This window comes from Salminus brasiliensis, chromosome 22 (genome assembly GCF_030463535.1).
Source record: "Salminus brasiliensis chromosome 22, fSalBra1.hap2, whole genome shotgun sequence".
In the NCBI taxonomy this organism is placed as follows: domain Eukaryota; kingdom Metazoa; phylum Chordata; class Actinopteri; order Characiformes; family Bryconidae; genus Salminus; species Salminus brasiliensis.
In genome coordinates, this window is record NC_132899.1 from 18620259 (window position 1) to 18641356 (window position 21098).

Here is a 21098-nt window from a genome sequence, read left to right on the forward strand (position 1 = left end):
TGTGTGATTTGTTTATGTGGTTTAAATCTGACTCATTGTGGACTCATTGTTTGCGGATCTTTTGCATAGATTTACTGGTTTATCACATATCTTTTGCATTTTATCAGACAAATTAGTCATACAGCTGCTGGTTTGGATGGCTTGGATGACCATTCTTTATAGTAAAGAGTATTGTGTTTTGTCACAGTATAAGTCCATCAACCAGAGGTGGTCCTGAGGTCATAAAGAGCCTATTGATGACGGGCTAGAGAATGGATAAGTGTGTAAGGAGATGAAATCTCTAAGTTATGTATAACTGCTGTGCTGTGATTCTGCTCTGCTGGCTGCACTCTGTGGCTGCCACTCAGTTGCTTTCCTCTCAGTTATGCATGAAGCAATGGGTGGAAGTAGCCCTGATCCTGAGCCCCCACTGAAACTTGAGCAAGGCAAATGTTTCCATGGACCCAGGGCTGAGAAATTGACCCTTTCAGACTGTACTCCATCACTCCAGTCAGACTGCATTTGTGATTTCATATCTACACATGAAAGAATTGTAGTATACTTATATATAAAAATATATGTGGTATATACTTAATATAAAAGCATTTTAAACAGGAAACTCAATGTTTGTAGCAAAATTAATACAATTATTTCATTAAGTATACATCTTTTCTTGTTTTCCATAAAGCTTGTCCAACCTGGCAACAGTTGCTATGAAAAAGTTGCAAGCTATATATTTCGGTCCACATTTTGTTTCCTAACATATTAGTTGATATAAAGTGGATCCAAAGCAAAGTACAGTGGATGATGAGATAAATACTTGCACCTGCAGGTTAAGGAGATAATAAGGTATGTGTGGAAAAATGGACAATACTGTATACAGCAGTCAGAAACACTCATTAGCAAGGGCTGCTTTTTCAGTGACTAAACAATTGGTAGGAAAAGAACAGAATTCCCCACTGACAGTGAAGTGCAGTGAGTTTTTTGGTTTGACTGGTGTGTATGACGTGCAGATGTGCAAGCAGTTAAGTGAGACAGAAGTGGGACAGGTCTCGTAATCACTGTGTAAATAGCTCTGATTAGTGAGACTTAGTGGCATATGCTTTTTTTCCCCAACCCTGTCCCTGCACTAGGCCTTCCTGTCTGAGTGCACAGAGGCACAGGGACCTAATTAACACAACATATGTTTATTTGAATCCCCACGTCGGGTGTGAAAGGAGGCTTTTGGGAGGCACCACCTACAGGGGCTGTGAGCGCAGAGGGGGGTGTGAGGAGTGGCAGCAGAATTAAGAGGTGTTGGAAGAAAAAGGGAGAGAAGGAAAGAGAGAGAGAGAGAGAGAGAGAGAGAGAGAGAGAGAGGGAGAGGGAGAGAGAGGTAGCACTTAGTGCTCTACGGAATTCGCACCCGATATCACATGAACTCTTGGAGAAGTGAAAATGTATTCCACTGCAACCCTAGAAACAAACAAGCTGCCACTTCCTTAGTTTATAATTAGCTGGTAATCAATGCTAAGTCTCTTGGAGAAGGGGGGAAGACTTCTGCTATGATATAGTCCTGCTTGCTGGTGGCTGGGGGAGGCTAAAGTATACCATTCGATATGGAACTTAACATATGGGAACAGTGTGAATATAATTATACAGAGGGTTTTACTGTGATTGTGGTACCACCAAGATCCATTATGTCAGTAACTTTTGATGGTGTGTGGCTCCTATATGTGTAAAGATTTTGATGGCTTTTACCTAAAATAAAATTAATTAAATTAGTAATCATTTAATAAATGTACTGGTGAAATGTACCTGTCGACAAAAAATCTAAATCATTTGTTACCTAATTTCAAAGGACTACTATAGTAATAAATACTGTAGTTATATTGTTTCTTAGAAACCTTTCTAAGAAACAGAGAAATTTAGAAAGAGAAATTTATACTTAATGATACAAAAAAACATACATTACAGATGTCAACATAATCAGTACAAATAGAGTTATTTCTCTTTGTTGTTTGTGTTGTAAAAAAATACTCATGGCAAAGGTAAGGTCTTCAATTGACAAAGATATCCTTTGCTCCACACAAAAAGCATAGGTTTCCATTGGGCAGGCTACTTTCCGTTTGGCAAAAGCAATTAGCAAATGTTTAATGTACCTCTTTATTTGATTTCATTATATTTTAAAAATATTACTGATTTTGCAACTTTGGATAATACAAAACAAAAGAAATATGTGAGTGTGTTTCATGTGTTCATGTTAAGTACAGTACATGTTTCAAGTCTAATAAATGGCCATTGGCCAATTTAATAAAGGATGCAGAATCAGACATAAAGTGCATCTAGTTGCTGGGTTCCAGACATACAGTCAGCTTGGGTGTTGCTTTGTCAACCACAGAGACTGGCAGAGTTCATGTCATCTGTGAAGGTTCGAAGATTTTTTTTTTATGTGATCACTCTGTTGTTGTAACATGAATGTAGTCTAACTCTTACATAATACAGTTACATTTTTGTATCTTGATCATGATAATACTGTTACATGTATTCCGTTACAGCCCATTACCACCCCTGCACAGGGGGTGGTAGTTTTTAGTATGGAGGCACTTAAGAAAGCATTCACTTATATTCTCCAAAGCTTAAATTAAAGCAAAGGGTCCTGATTCATATGAAGTGTACAATGACAAACAATAAAATCTGACAAAAAAGAACGATTTTGATTGTTGGCTATGAAATTAATTAATTAAGCATCCAGGTCTCATCATAAAATGAGATCCCAATATAGATCTATTTACTATGAGTATATAATGCCATGAGTGTAAAATACAGCAATACCACACCTATGCCATCTGTCAAATAATAATTAAGTTCAACAGAAATGAAAAAGAGATGGAATTACTAATACATTATTTTATTTGACAACAACAAGTGTTTACAATAATCAGCAGTGTACATTCAGCTACCATCTGTCAAAAGGGGGGATATATTAGGCAGCAAGTGAACAGTCTGTTCTTGAAGGTGATGCGTTAAAAGCAGGAAAAAATTATCAAGCTGAAGAATCAAAGCAACTTTGACAAGGTCCAAATTGTGATGTTGCTAGACGACTGTGGCAGAGCCTCTCAAAAACCGTCAAGGAGGTCTTGCTGCGATCATACCTACCAAAAGTGGTGAGCCAGCGACAGGGTCATGGTGCCAAATACCAGAGAACACCTTCAGAGGTCTTGTGGAGTTCATGCCTCGAATGGACAGATCTGTTGTGACGGCACAAGGGTGACCTACTCAATATCAGGTACCAATGTTATGGCTGTAGCCAATAGCAAATCAATAGCTTTGGTTATTTCAGTATGCAGGTCTTGGATGCAATATGCCTTCTATTGTGTTGTAGTATTTTATTATTGTCCACCACTGCTGCAAAGTGACCTAAGTAACTAGTAGACTTACGTGTGTATGAAACATGATGAGATATGATTTTCTCAACTGGAGAAAACCAGTTATTGTATGCTTTTCACTAAACCTCCTTTCTGAACACTGATTATCCAATCACAGCTTAGCAACTGTAAAATGCCCAGACATACCCAGGCAAGCTTTTAGAATGACATGAAATAAGATACCGTGATGTGACCATATGTAGTGTGTTTTTAAACCAAATACCCAACAAAAAATCTGATAGCAGCAGTGAAATCCTAACAGACACAAGAAGAGAGGCGTGGAGGAATACAGTACTGATTAAACCCATGAAACATTCCACAGATTAGACACATCTGCTCCACAGTATGTATATGTTTATTAAAATATTTTGCTGGATAGGTCCTTTATAATGCTTCTGTAAACTGTTTAGCTGGCATTTAGTGCTCTGTAACTTGTCAAATGTAAAGTATTAAACTAATTTTCTTTATCTTTGATCCTTATGTACATAAAAAGTAAGTAATATGGCACATCGCACCATATTATGTCTAGGAAGGCTTGCTGAAGCAGTGGAGCGCCTCGCCTCTAGAATAATGTTATTTTATTTTGTATTCTGTTTATTGCTGATGTAAAAGTTTGCATAGCTGCCAACTGGCACGCGCTATGGGTTTGTGCACTGCTGTGTGTCCATGGGTGCTTAACAAGCGGGGGTGTACGCGCCTGTGCTGACAATTCACTGCCAAGACTGTTAACGTCTGTCTAGGTTGTTTTCAGTCAGTGCCTCACCTGTGTTTTCCGTTGCCAAGATACGGAAATACGCCAGAAATCTACCTGAACACACCTCATTTCGAGACCACCACGCCCATCAGCGTAGATATGTTCGTAAGCACAGTTGCTATTTAAACAACCCAGGCGGAAGGTGTGAAAATAGACTGTTGGTGGGGTGTAAGATAGCAAGGAGCTTCGTGACGCTCCTTGTGCAGGATCTAAGATAGGGCCTTTTGGGGCAAGTGTGTGGTGATTCAGAAATGATTTGTGCACAATGCTAAACTGGTGGCTGTAGGTTTCCTTATTTAAGAAAGGCAAATTCAATTTTAGCTGAACCACAGCTTTAATCTCAGTTAATGCTAAAGAATTGAGAATAGAAGATTGGATGGCACTACACCAGGAATGCACTGATGGATGGAGCAGTGCTCGGTGCAGCCATGTAGAATTGTGACATGTTGTCTGAGGGGGGTCTGAGAGATGAAATGCTTTGCTGTGCTTGCTGTGCTGCTCAGACAGCACAGTGCCTGGGTTTGACGGGACAGGGCAGCTGTGCTCTCACTTGCATTCCTGTGGCTTGCTCCATTGGCCCAAACGATTCCACCCCACAAAATCTGGTCTGCACTGACTTGGCAACAGGCCACTATACTTTATCTCTTTTCTTTGGCTGTCAATCCCTGCAATCACCAGTGGACCCCCCACCTCAGCCAGACTTCAGCCGGCAAACCCACCAGAACGCATAAAGAACTCATCACCGCTGTCATGTCTACCATGAGCCGCCATACGATGTCACACAGGGGTCAGCATGCACGGTACGATGTCAGCGACTTCTCTGCAGCCGTGAGAGAAAGACGACTCTCAAAGGCTGGAGAAACGAGACGCAGACTCAAGCTCCCCCGCTCCGTCTGCTCTAAGCGAAATCATGAATGAGTGAGAGTGTATCTATGTCTGTATCTGTTGGCCTGTGGCCTGGAAAAAGCACTTGGCTCAGTGTCAAGCCTCATCTGAGTTAGTGAGCCATGACGGTCATAAATCACTGCAGAAAGCCAGTTTAAATCCACTTTTGTACATAAGCTGTAACAAGGCAATATGAGCAGCGCTTTTGTGTTTTAATACACACAAGAGAGTGGAGAGCAGCTAGAGCGAGTGTGCAGATGGTGCGGAAGAAGATACTGATACTGATAGGACATGATTTTAGGGGTTTGTGTGCTAGGTGCTATGAAAAGCATCATTATTACAACGCAGGCATTATTCCTTCCTGTTGTTTTTCTTCTTCATTATGTGCTGACTGATATCAATCAGTTAAAATGATGAATTTGATGAGGTTATCACATTTTGATGTGTTGTTCTTGACGGTCTAGAAGGTTTCTGTAGTTGTTATTGTAACTGTTATGACTGAATTTTAAGAGCCCATATCATGGAAAACTACATTTTCTGTAAGTTTTGTTTTGTTAAAGTTCCAAAAATTACAGTTGACTCCTTTGTCCACATTGGTCTGTATATGCAAACTAACATACACCATACGTAAGTCTTTTTGAATACACTAGAAACAGTCCATTTACATTTACCAACTCATTCAGCCTGTGGCAGTAGTTTTTGAAGCATGGTGCAGCCAAACAGAGCAGAGTCCATTCACACAGTATGTCAGCCTTAAAGCCTGTTTAAATCGAGGGGATTAAGAGAGGTTGGAAAGTGATCACGTATAAATGAGTCAACTGTTGATTTACAACTGTCTCAAGCATTTAAGTCGTGTGAAAGATTGATTATGTAAAGCCAGCCTTAAGTACATGGTGTGCTGGAAAAAGGACTGCACCACTAACATAGAGGCCAGAGGCATGTGGGTCGAAAAATACATCATGTACCTGTGCACTGGACAGATGCAGTGCTGATTTCTTTTATGAGTCTGTCATCATATTCCCTTCCCATTCACCCCAGGCACTGTTGGCTGCTAAGAAAAGCTGTGGCCTGCATTAGTGCCTTTCCTCGACGACCTTTAAGTTCACAGCAGGGTTACATTTTTCTAAAGTGTGGAAATGACTGGACAGGATTAATCACTAATTTACTGGCATGCTGTGTTTGTGTTGGGGAGACATGAATAAAAATAAGAATATTGTGCATTTATTAGGACAGTGAATTGAGCCAGTGATGACAGAACAACACAGCTGCAGAGCCACAGTGGAAAACATCTTACTCTTCCAGTCCCTACAGGACAATTAGTGAGTTACGTCAAGTAAGAGATCTCACTCGAAGGTCAACCGCTTATGTGTGTCAAAGTATAAGTTAATACAGCAAAGTTTGATCAACACTGAGGCAGGTTAACCACTAGATTGCATAATTGCATATTTCATTACATGATAAGTTAAATATTGGACTACACTCCATACCATTTTAAAATATGCATTCACAAGTGTCAATCAAGACAAACAGTAGGTGGTAATTACATGATGTTTTTTTTTTTTTTGAATGTAAGATGAAAATGTAAATAATAAAAGAAAGAGGAATCTCATGTGTCAAACAAACAATAAACAAACACCATCGCTAGAATTCAAAGAATTCAACCTCCTCATATAATGCATCCACGGCAGTGAACACACACACTCACATTAGTGAACAGGGCAATGAAGAGTGGTTAGGGAGCCACCTCACTGCCCTGAGAGAAATTGAGGGTTTTGCCTTGCTCAAAGGCACTCCAGCTGTAAATGTCAAGGTAGAGGAAAGTGTTGATCCTTCACATAGAATCTGTTAGCTAATAAAAGGCCAAAAGCTACTATAGGATCAGTTAGAGTTTGCTACAGAGCTGGCTTCATCGATTCATTCATGTAATAGCTATATGTCAGAATTATGAACTAATCAAGTTATCAAATGGATCAGCATGGATTGTGGATTCTTTGTAACCAAGACAAGACAACCAAATTCACCATTATTGTGGGACACAAATGGAATTTGGACTTTGCCTTTAACCCATTACAGTGAACACACACTTACACACCAGTGAAACACACAGAGTGACTGTGAGCACACATGCCTGGAGCAGTGAGCAGCCATCGCTACACCGCTCGGGGAGCAGGGATGGTAAAGGGCCTTGCTCAAGGGCCCAACAGTGGCAGTTTGCCGAGCCCAGGTATCAAACCCACAACCCTGTCATCAATAGCCTGGAACTTGTAATAAAAAACAATGCCATAATGTAAAGAATGATAGTAGACATAATTATGTGTTATCCACACACACACACACACACACACACACACACACATACACAAATAATAACAATTTAGTAAATTTAGTAAATTTAGTAAATTTGACTTCATTTTAAGCTCTAAATTCTTGTAGCCTGCAATACACTCTATAAATCCACAGATGTGGTCAGTTCAGAGTTGGTTTGCTGTGTTTTCCTGGTGTCCTCACAGTTATCTTATTTCATGATGTGTCTATAGTACTGGTGCTCTAGTCCTGTATGCTGACACACTTGGCACAGGGTTTTGGCCTGCTATGCTCCTTCCAGAGCAGGCACCCTCTGTGCTGTGGGAAGTATATTTAGTCGTTGATCAGGAAGGACCACTGTGGGAAAACACAACCTCAGAGAGCAGCATGGTGCCTTCAGGGGGCCAAGAAGAGGGACGACATCCGGTAATGACACCTAGTACCTCTTCTTTTACCCTCTGTGCTTCTCTCTCTTAATGACTCGTACACTTTACCGTTTGTTCATTAAGGCCTGACTGATATATAATTTAGTTGAAATCTCATCATCAGCTGATATGAATGCACCACAAATGTATCAATATTAGCGGAAATGTCTTTTTAAATATTATGCAAAATATGCTAATATGCTAAGCAAACAACAACCAAACATACTTTCTACTTTGAGAGAAATTTGACAACCGTAAATCATAATTGCTACTGAAGTCCAGGGTCAGATTGGCAAAAAAATGTATGGGAATTTGTTGTCATTTGAAGTCATCCTCCTTGCAGTGTGACTGCTTACATAAATCTGTTATCTTAGCACACTTACGTTTTTGGCACACCTTCTCAACACCACCAGCCATGGTTTTCCGTTTCTATGCATGATTCAGCAATGAGTGCTAGATAATTTTAACAAGTGCTAGTTAGAAACTAAGTAGCTAAAACCACTGGCCCTCAGCAGACCAGAAAACTCAAGAATTTCCCAATGGCCAGTTCATGCCTCCTGTGGCCAATTCACGCCGGCTTTAGACAGTTGAACATCACCATGGCAGAAATGCAAGGTTTTCAAAATATATTTTTTCTTCTTTTAAAGTGTTTTATATCTGCAAAGTCTCAATTGAATCTCTATGTGAGGTGAAAGTCACTGGACAACTTCATTTGTCAATATTAAAAGGATCATTCTGTTGCCATATTGTCTAAACATTATGCTAAAGGTGCCAAAGCATAGTCCACAAATAGCAACTGTGAGGCATTTTTATGAACATGTCAAGAGTCAGAAGTGTCTCTATGTATGCATTTGTCATATGCATACATAGAGACACGCATAGTTTTTTCATCAAATTTATTGTGCAATATTAATCAGCCGTATGAAAACCTCCAAAATGGTACATTTATATGGGTAAAAAAGATCATTTATTCATTCTGAACAGTTACAAATACAGATATGAAAAATTGGGTACTGCTTGTGTACATATGGGGTCATGTCTAAATACTTAAATACTTATAAATACTTACTGAAATACCTTTCTGTCTGCTTTACTTGATTCTCACTAATTGCTAGCTCACGGCCTCAGTTAATTTATTGCCAGGACTGATTAACTTATGGATCCCCATAGCTGACTAGCACTCATGGCCACTGCCTGAAATACGATTTCAGTTGAACCTTTTCTGTTGAACCTGAACATCCCTCTTCACTTTTATCAGAGTGTCTGCTCAGTATAGCCCATATACACCATGTGCTGAGCAGACCTCTGCTGTGGTCTATCTTCTGGAAAATATGTAATCAAGGGGCGGATTGGAGCAAGCATCACTGCACGTTGACCAAGAAGAGTAAGCTGTGCGCGTAACAGAGAAGCTGGTGAGGTGACTGGATGCTATCAGATGCCTGGCTAAGTTAGCACCTACTCATTAAGCCTACCAGACTCTTCTCTAATATCTTCAGCTAGCTAAGCACACACTGTGCCTACTGTACACTGAGAGGACCCAGAGAGGACAGCAAGATCTTCTGGTCAGACTTAGGAATAATGAATGTTCTTGTTACAGTGTTAAGAACAATGCTAGGCTATGCTATGTGGCTGTGAGTTGTTGTAGTGACATAAGCAAGGCAAAAAAAGACATTATAATTTTCCACAAGCCCTCCATGAAAGGAAAACGTGTGTTTGGTTCTGAGAGTTTTAAATATGTTTAAAAAACCACTTCTGAGAAATTTTTGCCCCAACCGATGTCACATACCTGCTATTTATAATGCTATGTAAAATACTGAAAGCAAGTTAAACTACTAAATGAATGCACACATATAAATCATTAAGGCTTAATAAAATGCTGCTTAAAGATATTTAGACATTAAAAATGTCAAAAACAAGTTTAGGTTTCTGATTAAAATCTGAATACAAATTTTGAGCTCTGAATAGACCCAGAAACATATACAGATAATGGTCTTGCATTGCACCCCTGGTATGCACTGTTACTGCATATATGTTCACAATTTCTTCATAAAATGTTCACACAATGTAAAGGGCAACTGGTTTTAATAGAGCAGAAAAAATAAAATGCAGAGAAAAAAAAGGCAGCAATGAGTTGCTATTGCTAAAGTCTATCAACTACCTTTCTCAGAAGAAGCCTCAAAGTTTGTTCTTACACCATCTTACTTTGTTTAGTGCGCTGGGGGGCCCGATTCTACAATCAGTGTAATAAGGTTGCAATTGATTGAATGATTGACAGGCCGAGACATGCATAATGATGAATGACTTGATTTGGGGGATGGAGAACAAATGCAGTGACGGACAAGCACCATTTCTGGCTGTGAAGCCATATAAAGTGCAAAGGAGTTAGGCCAGGGCAGATCACTTTAATGGCATAGTGTATGTGTGGGATGTGTGTGTGTGTGTTTGTGTGTCAGTGCACCCTTAGGTTCTAGCTCTTCTCACTCATCCTGCTTTTAAGCTGTGGCATGAAGCAGACATTGATGTGTGTGTCCATGTCTGTGTTTATGTGCGTGGTATGCTTGTGTGCTGGTGTGTGAGTGACAGTGGAGAGAAGGGCCTGAGCCTGAGGGTGGTCAGCACCAGCACTAAAGGGGCTGGGGGTGGCGGGTGTCATGGTGGCTTAAAGCGGCGTTTCATCTGACAACAGCTTGCCAACCAGCGGTCTTGCCCCAGCCTTATATCTGCTTAATTCATCCAGCTTTATCAGTATCAATCATTCGAATCATTTATTTTTAGTGGGATATGGCCTCTCCAGACCTCATCCCCAGGCTCTAGCTCCCAGCAGCCCACTAATGAGTGTCAATCTGCTGGCTTTGGCGCTTTTCCAGCAGACACCTCTTCTGACAAACGCAGGGCTGCAGTCAACACACATTATGCGCCCTCACCCAAAGCTGACATGGTGCCATGCTCCTGCAGAAGCTCTGAGGCAGTCTGAATGGGTGTTCAGAGGTTGGAGAGTCTGTGATTTGTGGTAGCATCCGAATGCACCTTCTAAGGCTGTGAAACTGATGGGTTGGGTATGTCTGTTCTCTGTTCTGTTTTTTGTTAATGTACACAAAACCTCTCTTTGCTGGGTTTTTACACAGCTCGCTTTAGCTTTTGTAATAAAGGAGCGGCGTAAGTACCACGACAACTTTTTAAAAAATTGCTTTTGGTTTTGGAAATAGGTTTAAAATGACGAGGCTGCAGCCAGCTTCTTTTTTGCCTGCTTCTTATTAGAATTTTCCATTCCACCTTTACTGAAGCACTATTTAAGGTGGAAAGCAAATTCCCTATTCAAAACCAGTGGATAACAATGATTGTTAAGTAATGATTGAAGAGTTGAGTAAAAAGAGAGAGCTTGCCATTGGATTATAACTCATGTTTAGGAATGTCATGGATAGCATAGTGACTTTGATTGGCCACAATACAATGGAAGCCCTTACAGAAAACAAATCAAAGTTCATTTTCCTAAAAAAGGTTTTTGTTATACATAACAAGGTTACAAGATTCTTCCACAATCAGTCATAACAGCAGGGCCACTGACAGGTGAGGTAAAACACATTCATTCTCTTCATATCTTGTGGTATCTGGCAATGAGTGGATATATTAGGCAGCAAGTATACAGTCAGTTCTTGAAGGTAATGTGTTAAAAGCAGGACAAATGGACAAGCATAAGGATCTTAACCACTTTGACTAGGGTCAAATTGTGACAGCTAGACAACTGGGTCAGAATCTCCAACACATCAGGCAGGTCAGGTCTTGTGGGGTTTTTCAAAAGGTTTTCAAAAGTGGGCCTAGAAAGCACAACTGGGAGGCCAGCAACAAAGTCATGGGCACCTAAGGCTCATTGATGCTTATGAAGGCCCCACTTCACTATGTACAGGACTTAAAGGATGCCAACGTTGTAGTGCCAGATACCACAGAATGCCTTCAGAGGTCTTGTGGAGTCCATGGTCAGATCTGTTGTGGTGGCACAGGGGAAGTATTGTATTTTATTATAGGGAGGTGCATTATATTATTCCCCCATTTCATTACAACGGCTGTGTGTCTGGTATCAGTGTATTGTCTGTTTTTATGTGAGTTGACATAAGATTTTACACAAAAAACCCACGACAAATATAAATCACTGTTTGTTGATGGTCAATAATAGATTAGCTACAAGCTCAATTAACTGATGAAACTCAAAAGGGTCATGGTCAGATTTTAGATTTAGGTTTAGAATTAGATGCAGGTTTAAGGTTAGATTTAACACATCTATTATATTGTATGTAGACTTTATATTTAGATGAATGGTATTTAAAGATAGATTATCATCTACAAAACCAAGAGACCACCAAAAACTAAATTATTGCTAAATTATCTGCATTTTATAAAGATTATTATTTGCATTTATACGCCCTAAAGAAATAAATGACACTCTGTAATGCTGATCCTGATGGATCTAGTTATAATTTCTACATTTATAGATGGTAACATGTCAGCATCAGCAGATGTATATTTACTACCAGACGACTCCAGACTTACAAAAAGGAAAAACGTTAATCTTGACAAGATGCTAACAATGCACTAGAAAACAGTGTACTTTGGCCTTGGTCTTGAAACATCTGGATTCTGCTGTACATAGATGGCAGGGGCGGAGCCAGCCCACTAGGCACCCGGACAGGGCCAGACTGGTGGTGAGAAAGGAGAGAAAAGGCAAAAAGTCAGCAGCAAAAAGGCAAGCGAGTATTTTAAAGACAGGTGAAAGCAGGTGATTGGTCAAGGTGAAGGTCATGTAGCATTAGAGTCTTCTACAGGAACTTTCGCTAAAGCTTTTATGGCACACAATGTCTAAAAGATTAGATTAGGGCTGATTATTTAATTAAATATGTATGTATGTGTATCTACTGATTACATATGTATAATTTACTGAATGTTTAATTAATTCAATTATTCAGCTAATTGAAACATCATGCTGTTTCTTTTTCATTTACCTGTTGCAGAATCACCATCATACATCAAGTATCGTCTGTATATTCGATAGAATATATATTCTATATAGACAATATATTCTGTCTATATTTATATATTTTTTTACTATAATTAGACAGTAGAAGCCATTCTGAGCCCAGTGCATCAGAAGCATGTCACAATCTGTCAGAATGTCTGTGTGCAACATCTGAACACTGAAAAGTGTTATGAAGTTAATGCGCTTGTTATTCAATGAGATGCCCATAATCAACACCGTCATTGACTAATTGACTTTGTCGACTAATTACTGCAGCCCCAGTGTGTATCAGTGTAAATGAGTGTGTAACAGTGAGTAACAGTGCATATCATTAAGTCAGGTTTCCATGTGAACGCACCCTGGCGGCTCTGTCAATGGCAGACTCATAACAGGCCACAAGGGCGAGGGGATACATTTTGTGAGTTTGTGTATCCTTGTTCCTGGGCTTCTCGGGAGAGTTTAATTTTCTAGTAACTCAGCAGACGTCACAGGGCTATTCTGGCCGGTCGGTTGTGACAGCCGGCCGGCAACAGCAACACCAGAGCAGGAATGTTTCTGGGTTAGGGGGGGTTGGGGGACGGGGTTCAGGCGCTGATCCTGACAGAGGAAGTGGAGATGGGGGCTCTCTCGTTTCACTGAGAGCGATGTGCTGCTGGTAGGGGGACATAGGCTGTGTGGATAAATGAGGAGGAGAGGGAACAGAGACAGGAAGAGGGGTGGGCAAGGTATTTGTGTTTGGTGCCAGCAGAGCCAGGCTTCTGGCATGCTGCATTCCTTGAGATCAACACCACGGTGTTTCCTTTCAAAACCCCCCCTCAGCCAGGCTGCTCACTGTCCCCTTCTCCTCCCATACCACCACCATTGCCCTCTGCCTCTCTCTCTCTCTCTCTCAATAAATGCTCCATCAGGGCTGTTACAGTACCGTGCCATTACTCTAAGCCACTCCGCTCTCTCTGCTCCTGCTCTAAACACACTTTTGTCACTTTTTATGCACCCTTATGCACTTTTTATGTTACCATGTTAAACATGGTAGAAATGAAATTGTATTAATCATCAAATCAAGGTTAATTTGTCATAAACGGTATAACTAGTTTATGCTTTGATAACTGTCTGTTTACATGAAACAATAAGATCACAAAGACCAAAAGCATAATAATACCAATAGTATACACATTTAAAGAAAAATAAAATAAAAACAGAGATAATTAATATAATAAAAATGAAGCAAAAAAAAAAAAAAAAGCCTATTCAAAAATTTGGAATCAGTGTGTAATCAGTGTGGATGGTTATGAACTTGATATTCTCAAAAAATGATAGGAAGCCAAGATGTTAATAAATGAAAAAAAAAAAAACAACTAATACTTGTCAAGAATTAAGTTTAAATATTATAAAATCATATTAACTGTAATTACTATGATTGTTGTGATAATTTCAATCATTTCAATATGTAGATTAATACGTTTTACTTGCTTTAAACATTTTTTTATGAAAAAATGAACAAAATCTCAGGATACTTTTTGTATCTGCTTTATCATATTTACATTTTGTTGTATATGCTATTATTGTATAAATAATAACAGCTAAATTAACATAATGTGAATCTTGTAATGGTACTGTTTGTGTAAAGCAGCAAACATCTTCCTTATCATTGCTGCTTAATGAAAGCGCAACAAGACACTGGGCAGCGGGTGTAAATTAAGCAGGTTAGGACCCCCTGACAAGACCAGAGTCAAGCAAAGGCCTCCTGCATCCATGATCATGATGAAACCGAGCAAATGTAAGTTGCATCAGCACTGGATTATCATGCTATGAACTGTCGGATAACAGAAATACAATCACACACAAAGCGTCAGGACCACACATGTAGCAGATCCGGCAGGTAATAGTCTTAGACAGATCATCAACACACACACAATGCTTCAGCCTATTGCGCAGAAGAGGGAGTGGTTGACCTTTAATAATTCACAAAGCCTCTCCACTCACTGGGGGAGCACTGAAGAAAACTTAATTGTGAATTTTATATGAACTGATTATATAACGTTTTCTTGCCCTATGAATGTACTATTTTAAGGATTTGAGTTTTTGTTGTTGTTTTGCTTTGAGAAGGTAAACTAAATATGAATTTGAATTGAACATGGTATCTTTGAAGATAAAACTAAATATGGTGTCCACAAAAGTTATGGCAAATGTTATGTTATGGTTTCCTTTACATATTCTTTAGCTTTTCACTTAGAAAACATTTGAGCAGGGGTGTCCAAACTTTTGCATACTGTTTACAGTAGGATCTGACACTGTTTAAACTTGCTTCTTTTTTACAATCTATTTTAATAATGCATTTTATTACAAGAAATTTGAGTAAAAAGTAGAATATCATCTTAAACCCACCTGAGCAATAAAAAATATTTGTGTACAGTGGTATTAATGGAGTCAGTGGTCTCAATTTGCTCATATATGTGGAATATTTAACTAGAAATATTGCAGGAAAATTCCTAATTTCACTTAAAAAGTCTAAAATATTCTGTAAATATTCTATTTTGTTTACTCCAAAAACTAATTGTTATATTTCCATAAATTCTAAAACTATGCAAATTATAATACAAAAAATGTAAATATGTATGTTCAGCTGATACCCAGCTGCCGGTTTCTAAAGTGTTTGTAAATAACACTTAATGTAATGTCACATTGTCCTGCAAAATATTGTTGTCACATTAGTTTTGGTTTACAGAGAAATGTACATAGTTTATTAAAAAATGTGTTTTATATGTTTATGTAATCTGTAGTTTCATGTAAGATGTAAATTCTGCACAGCAGGAAAAAAACATTATGGAGCATTATTGAGAATGTATTACATGATTTACATAATTACATTCATAGCTACATTCTAATTAAAAGGGCACTGAAACAATATTGGCAATTAACCATTTTTTATATTTAAATATTTGTTGTGTCATTGCCTTTTGTTAAGAACCTTTTTTTTATAAGTGAATGTGAACGAGAGATCATTTGGGAAACGTTTATGGGACGTTCAGTGTTTACATTTTACATGGTTACATAGTTCAAAAATTCCAAATTTCCACCATCCCCCAAAACAGAGGCCATCAATTGTGTAAAAAAGTGGGCTGCCCTAAAGAGCAAGTGTGCACACCTGATATAGATTCTGGCAGCCTGTTTGCACTCTGCGTTCTGTGCAGCAACTGTGCACATGAGAGGTGCAGAGTGATTGAGCTAATTTAAGAATTGTGGGTTTGTGACTGTGTATATGCGACTGTGTGCATGTGCAAATACAGTGTACAGTATGTGTATGTAGCACTGGAGCCAACTATAACAATATCAGATTTGTTCCTAACCACTATTGAAGGTTCAATTCCACCTGGTTTTCAGAAACTGTCATTGCTGTGGTAATGCTTATTGGATGTGTTTGGTTTTAGACCTGTTAAAACTGTTAGCAAATGTAATTTTAATTTAACGACTTTAGACAGATTGTAGTCACCTTGCATTTAACATAGTTTAGCTTAGATTCACTATGTGATTATGGTCTGTATTGCTAAAAGAGGGAAGGAACCTTGAGAAGTTAAGCTGGATTTTAGGTGGCTTCTGCTTTGAGCTTTGAGCTAGAAGGCCTGGTCCCCCTTTTATACATGAAGCTAGGACTGAGGGATAGGTCTGAGTTTAATCATAGTTTAGGCATGTTCCTCCTCCTAAGTTATATCATAAATCCATTTTGCTGGTTTGGTTGATTTTGGTGTAGGAGGCGAATGTAGAGCTCTAAGAACTTGGCCTGGAGTCTTAATGGCTTCTACTTTGAGCTCAGACCAACAAAGACCCACAAGGTAACTAAGAAACTGTTCTGAGGCCCTGTGATGGGGATCCACAAGTCCTTAGGTTGTAGAAGATGTTGATTCTAATCAAGTATAGGGGGAACTGTAGCTACTAGTTAGAGAACTAACTAAGAAAGAATAGTATGAGCCAGAGTGGGCTCAGATCTACAATTCTAGAAAAAGTGTATTAGATGATGGTGCTTTGACAGAATTGGATGTAGCACTTTAACACATTCTTGTGTTCTTGGAGGTGAAGGAAAATGTTGCTGGTAAAGGTAGCAAGGTTAATTACGTAACATTTCATTTAATATTTTCCGCTTGTGGTGTTGCTACTCCTAAATTCGTAGAAATCGGAATTTAACCCCCTAGAGTACAATGACAGTGTCTGCAAGTATTTCAGGTTACCAGGGTCAAGGTTGGATCATGCAGTAAACCAATGCTGGTCTAGCCAAAAGGTGGGGAGCCAATATGAAGGTTCTTGAGGAAGGTACCATTAAAGGGAGGGGAAGACGGAGCAAAGAGCAGTTATGCGACCATAGTAATGTGTGATGAGATTAGTAGAAGTGGCCCAGGAAAAGGGGAACTTGGTTCACAGAGGAACAATTTGAAGAGATGTTCTAAAAAAATGCATGGAGACATGCAAGGAATGATGCATAGTTCAAAGGAGGCACTATAAGACTCTTGGGGCTGTGGTTAGGTAGCTCTAGATTAAGGTAGCAGCAGTAAGAGAAACAATTGATTACCAAGTTGAGCCTTAGAGGACAAAGCAGGTTGGTGCTGACTAAATGAGGCTCTGCTGATGGAAGGCAAGATGTTTGGCCCTGGAACTATGTTCCTGGGATGTGCTCAATACTGGCACTTTGTTAAGATGGAGATTCACCAGAAGCAATAGCTTGGTCAATAAAGAAGCCATCCGACGTTTGTCTAAATGGTCTAAATGGTTGCGCTGGCATCGGCATCAGCAGACAAAAGCTGTAAGTGTCCATTAAAGAGGGTGAACATAAGCTGTTGGTGGGGGGATCCAGTGAGGCTGGCAGCTAGGAAGTTACTGATATGATAAAGGATTTTTGACAAACCCTGTCATTGAAGTCTCTTTTTAAAGGAGTTTTTACAATCAAAATGGTCAATATCTTGTAAAGTTGGATTAGATCCTAAAGTTGGATTCTTAAAAGCACTGATCTCTAATAACAGGTGTGTGTGTGTGTGTGTGTGTGTGTGATTGTGTGTTGTGTATTGCAGGCAAAAAACATTAATGTGAGCTGTGGTACTGGTTGGTTGGTATGTATGTGGATGCAGGTAACCGACTGAGTGAGTTAGTGAGTGTGTGGGTGTGAGATCCTGTGTGAATGTGTGCTTTCCTGTGCGTGGCATGAGTTCCGTTGTGTTTGTTTGTGTGTTCCTGTTTATGTGTAAGTCTGTGTGTGTGTGTGTGTGTGGGGGGGGGGGGGGGTATGGTTGTCCAGCCATGTATATACAATCATACGCAAAAGTTTGTGCACCCCTACCTGTTTGGTTTCTGGGAAAAAATAAAAACATTTTGGTTCTGTATATTTTAAGGCACATGATTTAATAAATTTAACATAAAAAACATAAAATATAAAATGTACAATGGCTACTTAATAAGCAGAAACATTTGCTGGAAATTTTCATTTTTAAACCTTGTCATTTGAACTAGGGTATCCAAACTTTTGCATATGACGTGTGTGAGTGAGAGTTCCTAGGTGGTGCTGTAAATTTGTATTCCTATAAATGTGTTGGTGTGTGTTTGTATGTGTGTTGGAGGGTTTCCTGTAAGTGTATGTGTGTGTCAGCTGAGGTTATGCTGACGCAGAGTGGCCTGTCCTTAGGGGCCAATAAACCTGCAGGGCGGTCTCTCTCTCTCTATCTCTTTCTCTCTCTCTCTCTCATCAGCAGCATTAGGCCCAAGTGCATGATGGGTGCTGACCCCTGGATGGGCCATGGCTGACCTCCGCTTGCTGTCTGCCAGCAGTGCTCACACCCCGACACCACTCACTCTCCTGTCTGTGTGTATGGAACACACACACACACACACTTTGCATTCACCCTCATTACAGGATCCTCTTGCAATTAGCTTTACATCTCAGGTCACCTGCAGTGACCTAATGTTCAATGGGTGGAAAAAGTGGTTCTAACTAAAGTACTATCCAGCCTGGATTAGATTTGTAATGTAAGGGACAGGACTGTGTTTTAAATGGGGAAAGGTATATTTTAGCTAGAATTATCAGGTTCAATAGTCTGGATCAGTGTGCTCAGTGTGCGTGTGAAGTGCCACACATTATGATAATAACAACACCCCACATCTCTTTAATCAGGCTCTGTTAACTATTTATTGGTGATACATTGGGATCAGTGGCACCTGCAGTCTGAAGAGGTCCATAGTGACTTAGCCCACCAACATCCTTTCTAAACCCTTATATTCCTCAGTCTCATGTGAAGGTGACTGTGTCTCACTGTATAACTGTGCTTATTGACAGAGACAGTCTAAAGTGAAGTAATATCACTAAGGGTACAGTTTATTTTGCAAAAGTCTTTGAAGCTAACAATACTATTTATTAGATCACCAAACTGAAAATTGTTCATTCAGGATTTTGGTATCTAGACTAGTCTTCACAAGCAAAAATGCAGGCTTAAATGTGTTACATTGGACAAATCATCACACTAGGACTTCTGGAAGTTTGAAATATGTCTCTGACTGTGCATATGAACAGTAGCAGGATTCCTTCAGTTGTTCGAAATGAAAATAATTTCATCAGCAGCTTTGTTCCATTGTTTTGCACCAACATTTTTTTTTACCAAAATTTTGTAGGGCCTGAACTAGCTCCAACAGACACAGTTCTCCATTGTTCTGGACTAAATACCTATACAGTCTTACATTAAAGTTGCCTAAAATTGCCCAAACGTTTGTATAGGACTGTATGTTTATTTATAATGCACTAGGGTCAAGCTTTTACGATTTTAGTTATATCACTCTTGGGTTGTTTTTCGACCTGAACTACCTTAGTATGATACACTGTAAATTTACCAGTTTTGAAGCAGCTTTGTTATTGTTAAATTAACACTGTGAGTGTTAATTTAACACTCATAACATTCATAGTGTTCATTTCTGTTAAATTAAATTTATGTCAGTGTTAAATAATGGAGCATTGGCTGTGTATACTTGATTGTTTTAGGTAGCAGTGTAACTACCAACAGTTCAGACAGGGCAATAGTACTAGGTCCTGTAGCTTGGACAACTGCACAGCTTATATTACTACTATCACTCATGGATGTAACAACAACTCAATATGATTACCCCTTGTCTGTACAGTACATATATTATGAATTTCATATCATTTTACTGAAACAAAACAAAAACAGGCAAGCCTAGTTTTGCTGGACCGCCTTTGGTCACATTGCATCATCAATAGCATTTCAACAGTGGAGAGTTTGGGACAAAAATATCTGCTCTTGAAAAAGATGCTGTGGTATAAAATCTATGATATCTATCATGTTTCATGTACTATTTCTTGCATGTGCACATTTCAAAAAAGTCCATCAGTGAGTCAGTCACTCACTCAGACAGTCAGTAAGCAAAATTGCCTTGCCAAATTATTTGAGGTCATTCGTATCTCATTCATATCTCATTTGGAATCTCATTTTTTCAGTAATTTGTACTACTCTATTGATTTGAATGAATGCATGTCAGACAAACCATAAGCACTTGATACTCAAAATGTTGTGTACCTGACCTAAAATCTGCATGAACAAACAAAGCCCAGATGAGTTATGAAAAATGTATATGGTCAAAATGATGGTTTCTTGAACAAATACATTTTAGGTAAAGATTGTATGTCACAACATTCTCATACTTTGGTTAAATTGTTTAAATCTGTCTTTATTCTTTTAGTAATGGGATAATATAACCATCTCTCCAACACTGACAGTAAATCTTTTGGAGTGAGCTCTAAAACACACAGCCAGCACAGTACTACACTTAGTACAGACAAATGATAATCATACAGCCTACAACCTTAAGGCCAAGCAGTCAAACATTACATTAACTATACAGGTACGCCTAAGAGAAGGTGGCCCTGGGGACACAACAGTATATTCACGGTAGGTATCAGACTGGAGGACATGCCAGGAGTCAATGGTAAAGATGTACATTAGAGTTAGTATTGCATAATGATGATCTTGCCATTTCCGTTGAGAACTTGCTGGTCTTTCCATCTGCAGAAACACTAAGCCTTGGTGTAGTTGTGGATGACCAGTTATTGTTCTCAACTCATGTTGCAAACTTAACTTGGTCATACAGATTTCTCCTTTACAGCCACCCAGATGCTTGTTCAGTCTCTTGTCATTTCTAGACTTGACTACTGCAACTACCTTCTGGCTGGTGTTCCTATGCGTACCATCAGGCCCTTGCAATTAATTCAGAATATGGTGCCACAACTTGTCTTCAATGTTTCTAAGTTCAGCCATTTCCTTCACTGGCTTCCTGTAGCTGTCTGCATCAGA